This window comes from Rhagoletis pomonella, unplaced genomic scaffold, assembly GCF_013731165.1.
Source record: "Rhagoletis pomonella isolate Grant_MI unplaced genomic scaffold, Rhpom_1.0 Rhpom_scaffold_00127, whole genome shotgun sequence".
Lineage (NCBI taxonomy): Eukaryota > Metazoa > Arthropoda > Insecta > Diptera > Tephritidae > Rhagoletis > Rhagoletis pomonella.
Window position 1 is genome coordinate 160,648 of NW_023458681.1, and position 9,965 is coordinate 170,612.

Consider the following 9,965-nt stretch of genomic DNA (forward strand, 5'->3'; position numbering starts at 1 on the left):
GTAAGCAGAGCTTGAGATCTTACATATTTGTGATGTGTGTTCTACTCCGGAAACATCGATGTTTGCTATCGATGCATCGAGTAAAACCGATGTTTTGGACCTTCCGACATATAGCGATATATCAATGTATTTTTTTCGATGCATCGACTTTTGTGTGCAATGTACACTGTACGTATTAAATTTATTTTGTATGCTTCCAAACTCTTCGCTCACTTCGGAAACTTCACTATTTATGCACTATTAAAATACACATTTTAATATTATGCAAAAGGTATTAGTTATTTGCACTAATAAATTGCTAACTTATTAGTAGAAACGTTTAGTGCCAAACAACCTTCTAAAAATTTATATTAATTTATATGATATTGACATTCTAAAACCCTTTGGAAATTTGGGCAGATTTTAAACAGCAATTTCCAAATTGTTTCACATAGCTTATAAACATAGTGAAATAATATAAAGTGATGTACGCTTATTTCAAAGCAAAATTTGAGTTTGTCATTTTCGCTTTTTTTCAATTCTGGTTTTGTTGCACAACTCTGACCGATTTCGGTTTAGGTCCTCATGCTGAGGGACTGAAAACCTAAGTACTCCAACGTTATGTGTGCTTTTGCACGAGCGGAAAGAATTTCTTGACATGTGTTTTTAATTTTTTCTCAAATCAAAAAAACTTCATAAGTTCTCACTCAAAAGGGTTAACATAAAATTAAAACGAAAGAAAATAAATTACCAAATAAGTGTACCGAAATAGAATCGCAACAGGCACACTTTATATTATTTTACTATGCTTATGGTAGCCGAAAAGTGGTCGAAAAAGTTTTCCGAAAGCTTTTAAAATACCAAGAAACTGCGATTTGTAACTATTGAAATCAATAAATACATTTCACTGTGTGTTAATACTTAAACATTTATCGAAGCTCTGATTGTTTCATTCTCTTGTTGTTTATTTTAAATTGAAAGAAACTGTTGATATTTTCATTCGATGCATCGAAAATATCGATGTTTTATAAGATATATCGATATGAATCGATGCTATATTTCGATGCATCAAATAGAAAGAAACATCGATGTATTTTTTTGACTGCATCCCTAATACATATACTGTTAACAACAATATTCTCGCGTTCATAAAAGCTCTGATCCAATACTCCATGAACTTACAGGTTTTTACACGAACTTGCAGGAAGTTACAGGAAAAATGATTCCTTCAAATCTTGCAACGGAGAGCGATTTTTGCAGAGTTGCGTAGAGAATGAAGTTGCAAGATTTAACCCGAACTTTCTCTTCTGGTAGAATCATGAAAAGTGTCAAGCGGTCACTGGTTGACGTTTTTACAGCAAAAATACTTTTTTTGTTCCCGTACTTTTTGTTGTTACTCACTTTTTACTCTCACTTCAGAGAATAATTTTCCTGTTTGACATTTTTACAAGGTTTTACACGAAAAGTATTGGATCAGAGCTAATGTGTAAGCACGTATGAAAACAAGTGAAAATCATAAACAACCTAAAGAATGCTGTAGCGTAAAACAGGCGAGAACATATGGCTCATTCCACGGTGACGGGTGTGACATTTCTACTTACATTTTAAAGCTCAATTCTTAAAATATATTAATAATTTCTTAAAAACGATTATTTTCTGTTAGTTTTCCGAGGTAGGGACAATGCCTAGAACAAAAATTAAAAAAACAGGTAAAAAGGGGCTGTCTTCGGCTATGCCGAAGCCTTCATACCTTTCATGAAAATAAAAATACTGTCTTTCATCTACTACTTCTTACTAAATTTTCAGCGTAAAAATATTCAATATGAAAATACAATTTTTTTTTTTATAAATATCTAATAAATATTTACATCGTACATACAAATTTCCTTATGTGTTCAGTTAATTTTTATACCCGAGCGCACTTGTGCACAAGGGCATATTAACTTTGTTCACATAACGCTTGTTTGTAACAGCCAAAACGAATCGAGATAGATATAGACAAATGTATACATAAATGCTCAGAATGAATAGGGAGGTCGATTAAGCCATGTCTGTCTCTCCGTCCGTCTGTTTCAGAAATACGAAAACTGCGATATTTTAGTAACTACTGAAGATTATTCACTCAAAATTGATATTTACAATAACTTTTAGACGAAAAATAAGAATATTATACATTTTTGGAAAATGGGCGTAGCCACGCCCCACTTATGGTTACATGTGTACATCTTGGTAACCGCTGCACCAATTTCTTCCAAACTTGGCACAGTTGTTGGCCTTAGCACAGCATACCAAATGGCCGACCATTTTTAAAATCGGACGATAACCACGCCTACATCCCATATAACGGTAATTTAGAAAAATACAAAATCTTCGATAAATCAGTAATTATTAAAGCAAATTTATTCAAAATTGATGCTTGCAACAATTCTTTACCAAGAAAGACGTTTATGATAAAATTTTGGAAAATGAGCGTGGCACCGCCCACTTATGATTACATATATGTATCACGGTAACCGTGATATCCGCTATGATATAATGATATCCGCTGAACAAATAAGGTGGTCGCTTCTAATGTCATCGATATGCGCTTCTTATGTTCTGATAGTACAATAGAAGAGTGTTATCTGGGTGCTCAGTTGCAAATTTGTAGTGCGTCTCTAATTTTTTTAATGTCCGAAGTATATTCAGCTGTGCTTGGACTACTTCGTTGCCTCCAAAAGGTCTAGGTGGAATAAAATTACCTACAATAAATAGTCCTGAAGCACTTGTTGCTCTACTGCATCCGACGTACAAAGCTGATCGGCTCATTCCCTTCTTAGTATGAATAGCAACCAATCTGTAAGTTGCTCCTTGGCTTTTGTGTATTGTTATTGTATTATAGGGAACTGCCTTCTTTCTATCGAGACTTGTTCGTTTCTTCTATATTGGAAGGTGCGCACTACTTTTTCAATTGATGTCCAGCTCGATTTTTGGGGGTGAGGCTTTTTGGAACGTACTATTACTCCAATTCCTGGCTCGGAAAAGTGCATCCAAAGAATTACTGGTGTCCGTTCGGGGCCTCGATGGTCAATTTGCATTAGTCGGCCCGTAGCTCCATTTACCAAACCATCTGCAGTATTAATGTTGACCGTAATCATGTATTTTGCAGAGGTTTTCAGTTGTAAACCGTAGCACATTCCTTGTGTCTCCGATATTTTAAAATTCTTAATGGCATCAAATATAACCGTTTTACTTCGCTCCGAAAGAGAGTTCGCCTTCACACTGTCTTTCGCTGTAGAGATAAACTCTTCTGTGGCGATTTTAGCCAATCTTGCAGTATTATATAGAGATACATCCGCGTTGGAATAAAAAAGATGAATACAGTCGTTGGGTATCTCGTAAAAATTGGTTTCTCTTGCTTTAATGAGCTCGATATCATCAGATGTTATATTTCCTTCCTTTGGGAAGAAAATCCATCTGTCTCCCACTGGCGAGAGTTGCTTTAAGTCGCCAAAAACAATTAATGGTATACCTCCAAAATACTCGCTAGAGCGAAATATTTGTTTTAAACGGGCATCTAAAAATCCAAACATTTTGGCACCGACCATTGAAATTTCGTCCACTATTATTAACTGAAGGTCTATTAGGTTTGAATAGATAGAATTAACACTATCATTGCTGAGAGGTCGTAATTCAGTTGAGAATTGGTTTACTGGTAAGGAAAAAATCGAGTGCAAAGTAACGCCTCCAATCCCAAATGCAGCTTTTCCTGTAGGAGCACATAATAAGACTTTAATTGTCTCAGGATTACTGCCGGATAAGCTGTTTGCTCGTGTTGTCAGTGACTGGTATAAAGCGGAAATTAATCGGCTTTTTCCTACTCCAGCTCCGCCTCCGACGTATTCGTAAAAGCGTCTCTTCAGCTTCATGTTATGGTGAACACGATAAAAATATTCCCGCTGTTTTCTGTTCCAGGAGCGCACAATTGAGAGCAGCTCATTTTCTTGAATAACCATAGGTGGTCTTATGAGTTTGGGTCCTGTGGCTCATCGCTTTGAAATACGTCGACATCATTGCCGATTTCTGGAATAGCTAGTGCTCTAAACTCTTCATCCAAGAAAGGGGTAACATCAACCTGAATATCTTCGTCTGCTGTTTGCTGATTTAAATTCTCTAAAATATTTTCGAGCTCACGGTCTGAGAACTTGTCGTATTTCTGCTTGTTCTCTTCAATAAATGATTTGTTGTCATTACAAACTCGTTCTATGTCAGCATCGATTAAATCAGCTGCTTCGCTACGCCAGGGATAAAATAGCATAGCCATTTCCCGAAAGTAGTCTGATCGAGAAAATTCAACACTAAAACGTCTCCACCTTAATATAAGAGGGCGCTTTCTCTTCCAGATGAAACCGCTCCTATCATTTAATTGAAGGCGGAGCTCGTTTGCTTCAGAATTTTCATCAACTGGTTCGACTTATTCATTGTCCTCGTTTTCAAGTGTAGACACTGTTCTTGTTTTTGAAAATCGGTACAATGCAGCAAAATCAGCAAGACAGAGTTGGCCTAGCCGACTTGGCCTTTGAATATAATGATCCAGCAAGTTCGGTACATAAATATCAGTTGAATCAGCAGGAAGCCTTTCTAGATCACTTTTCCGCTTCACCATTCTCACTCTTTTGTCTGGGTGTGACGTATTAATAAAAATTTCTCCTTCGCTGGCTTCTGAAAGATGGAGACCCAAAATATTATAGGATGCTTCTTCGGCGGACACCTCCGATCCGTTAACAAATTTATTGCCTATGTGTTGTAATTTTTGCTTAATTGTGAAATTTCCGTCATTTATTTCATCCATGGCTTGTCTTAACAGCTGAGATACCCCTCTATTAGATTTGTTGATATAATTTATTATGTAGCTGCAGCATGCATGGGCGTCAAGTATGAACTGAATGTCCATATTTGCTCTATGCAAACGCAAAATGTCGCTGTTATATGCGTTAAGTAGTCTATCTGAAAATTTCCTTCGTAGAAATATTTGAGGCTTCTTTAAACTGGAACGCAGCGCTAATTTGTAATTCTCATAAGTTGTGGAAATGTCTGGATGCATTAAGAATTCCTCAAAGTTGTTCAAGTTCTCTGCTTCCATATTATCATTCTGTTGGCTTAAAACATTTTTAATTTTTTGCAACAGAGCCAGGTGTTGTTCGCTTACTTTGTTTTCGTCCAGAGGTAATAATACATCAGTTCGGGGCATTGGTGGGTAAGGCATGTTGAAACGACAGACTTGCTGACCTCTTATATCTCTCAAGCAAGCCCGACCATGACTATGTCTTTGGTAGTCAATAAATTGCTGCACCTCTGGATTGCTTCCATCTGTTGTTATAAATTGGTCGACAAATTCCACAATGGGGTCAATATTTATAACACCTTCTGTCTCCAGAGTAGGTGCGTTACTTATCCAGTACATTCCATGACAGTGAGGACTACCTCTGTGTTGGAACTCAATCCTCCAGTAATAATGAATAAGCACATGTGGCTCAAATATTTTATCTTTGAGTATCTTAACCATTTGTCGGAAACGATAATCGAAGTACCGTGAACAGGGTACAGGATCTGTCCTTATAAGCCGAGCCTTCTCTGAATTTGATAGTTGTGCTGCCTCAGTTTCGGAAATATCCATTTTGTCCACAAGTTTTGTTAGAATAACCAACAATTCAGTCCATTTTGTCTCTGCAGCCGACAGGGTGATCAATAACAATGGCAACCCAAATTGACAAATCATCGCTAAAACCTTCTTTTTCTCTGCCTCCCAGTGAGCAGGGGATGATCTGAGACCCTTTAGGATGTGGTATCCCTCGTCATGTTGGACTAAGTTGCTAATAAAATTCGTATCGAACATATTTGCTGCGGTGATGGTGGAGGCTCCAGATTTTTTCCGCAACCAAATTGCATCTTCAATGCGCTGCAACTCATAATATTTATATTTCCAGGGCAAATTATCAACACGTGCACATCGTCGGTCAAATCTGCGAACTTCTGACCTCACTATTTTGCTGTAGTTAAGCGTCGTTCGCCTTTTTTTTGCCACAAAAAATAGTTGGAAAAGACAATTCCTCTGCATCGTCATCTCTTGCTATATCGATAGGAATTCGGCCCTCTCCAGGGGCTATTGCTACTCGCTCTAATGAAAGGTTTTCGATGAGCTCGTTATCCAAAAGTGTTTCTTGAACACCTGGATTTATCTCATCTTCTCCGATTAGCTCAATTCCAACATTTACCTCATGGCGCGTCTGCAAATCTCTGACGATATGCTCATCTGCCGGATCGGCGATAAAAGGCACTGATTCATGGTTCCGAACGTCTGCCAACCATCCTCCAGATGCCTGAATATTGTGCAAGCGGTATAGTTCCATTGTCATAAGGCACTGTAATGTTGCTATTGCTTTCGATGGCCTTATAGTTTCCGTTATAAAACTATGATTATACTCCAAGCGACGTTTCAGAAGAACTTGGACAACGTGAGTGTCTTCAAATCTGCGAGGAAGAGCGGTCACTGTCTCGACCACTGATATAGGCACATTTAAAACTGCTCCTCTAATAGCACATTGGCGTTCGTATCCAAGAGATACAATTCTCATGAATGGAATTCTTGGAGATATGAGGCGTTCTTCCAGGCATGTTAAATTTTTCAAGGCATCTGGTATGTCTACAAACTGCAGTCCATTCGCAAGACATATATTTGGAAATTTCCCTGACATTGTTTGACTGTAACATGTCAGACAAAATGTGAACTTTTCCGATAAGCTCGGAAATTCATTTTCCAAGTAAAATATTGTGTTGACGTCGAGATTTGGGTGCTTTGTTGCAATGTTACACTTTTTCAATTTTTTGGTTTGGTGGGGAAACCAAGTTCCACCACAACACACGCACACCATATTAGGCCCTTCTTTTATTTTGGCTTCATATTGCGCATATTGCGCCAAGTACCGTAATTGGTGCTGATTATTACGAGCTTCTTCTAGTGCTTCTGGAGACAGATTTTCTCGGTTCGCTGCAATCCTCAAACGCTGCCTCTCGTTATCTCTTCTTCGATTTTCTGGATTACATCTGTGAAGCTGGACTTGTTCAAGTGCGTTTTGCCTAAGAGTTTCCTCTCGTCTCAAACTTTGCTGTCGAGTAATTCTCCTTTGGGAAGTATTTCTTAGTTGCTCCCGGCGTCTTGTAATAGGGTTTAAGCGTCTTTCAGTTCTGGCAAGTCTATCACGAATACGTTCAGTTTCTCTTGAAACTGGGACAGTCCTTCTGGTCCTATGTCCAATGGTGTTCTGGGCTTGCTCATCTCTTCTCAACTCCAGATTTTGCCTTCGTAGTGCACGTGCCTCCGTGTCGCGAACCCGTTCAGTTTCCCTTAATTGCGGGACAGTCCTCCTTGACCGGTGCGACATAGTGTTCTGGGCTTGTTCGTCCCTTCTCAACTCCAGATTTTGCCTTCGTAGTGCACGTGCCTCCGCGTCGCGAATCCGTTCAGTTTCCCTTAATTGCGCGACAGTCCTTCTCGACCGGTGCGCCATGGTGTTCTGGACTTGTTCGTCCCTTCTCAACTCCGGATTTTGTCTTCGTAGTAGACGTGCTTCCGAGTCGCTAACCCGTTCAGTTTCCCTTAATTGCGGGACAGTCCTTCTTGACCGGTGCGACATAGTGTTCTGGGCTTGTTCGTCCTTTCTCAACTCCAGATTTTGCCTTCGTAGTGCACGTGCCTCCGCGTCGCGAATCCGTTCATTTTCCTTTAATTGTGGAACAGTCCTTCTTAACCGGTGCGCCATGGTGTCCTGGGTTTGTTCCATAACTCTACGCATTGGTAGACGCCTTCTTACTCTGTGCAATGCTGCATCATTTTCCCTTTCTATTTGACGAAACAGGGTATTTGAAGACCGAAGGTTAGCCATAAGACTGGCGCTTATTGTCACAAAGTCACAAATGACAAAGTGTTTAAGAATTTTGTTCCGTTTTTTTGAGAAATATTATTGTTTTGAATTTAAACATTCTAAGCTACTTCTTCGTAACAGGGAATCACAGGGAATGTGTGCGTTCCGCAGTTTCAGTATCTGGCCTCTAGATTGGTAGCGACGCTAAACTTTTCATAAAATTCCAAATTTCCCTTTACTTCTGCATACGCGACATTTATCGGACTCTAAATAATAAAAGAAATCAATGAAGCTGTAACTGTCTGTCCGTCCGTCAGCCCGTTCGTCTTTGCACACTATAAATATAGTAATAATTGAGATATCTTAACGAAATTGGTACGTGTATTTATTTTGAGCTAAGGACCGGTAGTATTGAAAATGAGCAAAATTAGACAATAACCACGCTTACATCCCATGTAATGGTAGTTTGGAAAAATGCATAAACCGCGTAGCCCCGACCACTTATGGTTACATGTGCATATTTCGGTAACCGCTCCACTAATTTCTATAAAATTTGGCAAAGATGTTGGCCTTAGTAAAACATTTTCAATAATTATTTAGCAAGAAATACGTTTAGAATAAATTTTGTAAAGTGGGCGCGATATCGCCCACTTGTGACCTCATATGTGTATCTAGGTGACTGTTCAATCCATTTGTATCAAACTCGGTATAATTAATGTACTTGACACAAAAAAGAAAGACGTTGAAAATGCTTGAAATGGGACAAAAATTACGCCCACTTTTTGTATAAAACGGTATATTTCAGAAGTATGGAAACTACGATATTTCGAAATCTAAATACGCTTATTAACTCAAAATTAATTCTAACAATAATCTCTCAAAAAGAAATGAGATTATTATGGAATTTGGAAAATGGTCGTGGTGCCACCCACTTATGACTGTATACATAAGTATATTTCATTATACTATAGATGTTGTTTGAAAGAAGGGTAAAACCATAACGGTGGTTTTCGGTATTTAAAGTTCGACTTCCCCCGAGCCTATACTTCTTGAATTGATTGTCATAACTTAGACAAGGTACAAAATAATAGGTCCTTAACCATCTTAAATGGAGGAGTTAAGTATAAAAACTTATACCTGTAGCTCACAATATTTCACTGTTTTAGCCGTTTAAATGAAGGGGTTTTTAAGAAAAAACTCAAATCCGAAAAATTATAGCTATGGGTTACATACCTCATGGAGCACCGAATTGGCTGATTTCCTCAGTGGACTTTATATGGTTGATAAGTAAATAGCTCAGAAGGTGTCCCGGTTTTTGCTGTTAAAATGAAGGAGTTTTATTTGAAAACCTCATATCTCAACAATGTTGTATGGAACCAATAGGTTAAGCGACCCGATCTTTGTAATTTTCATTTCTCTTGTTAATTCATAAAAATACTGCAAAATTTCATTTTCCTATCTGCATAAATTTAGGAGTTTTAACAAACAATTTCATATCTGAACAATCAGTTGTATGGGAGCTGTATGTTATAGTGACCCGATCTTTGTCATTTTCCCTGTAAGTATTCTGTTTATAATGAGTAGTAATAGTACGAAATGTCATGTTCCTAACTTCATAAATGGAGGAGTTATAACGAAAAATCCCATATCTGAGTAATCAGTTGTATTGAGGATATAGGTTATAGCGACCCGATCTTTATAATTTTCAGTGTAAGTCTTTTGATGATAATGGGTTGAAGTATTGCAAAATTTCATGTTTCTAGCTGCATAAATGGAGGAGTTATAACGAAAAATCCCATATCTGAACAATCAGTTGTATGGAGGATATAGGTTATAGCGACCCGATCTTCGCCATTTTTACTGTAAGTAATATCTTGATAATTAGTGACAGCAGTGCAAAATTTCAAGTTCCTAGCTACATAATAGAGCTCGGGCTATTCGGTTAATCGATTAACCGAATTATTCGAATCTGACTGAAGTCGACTACTGTTAATCGGTTAGCAATATTCGAGTAGTCGAAAGCTGTCGACTATTCGGATAACCGTTCACTTTAGATTATTCGGTTAACCGTTCATTTTCGGTTAA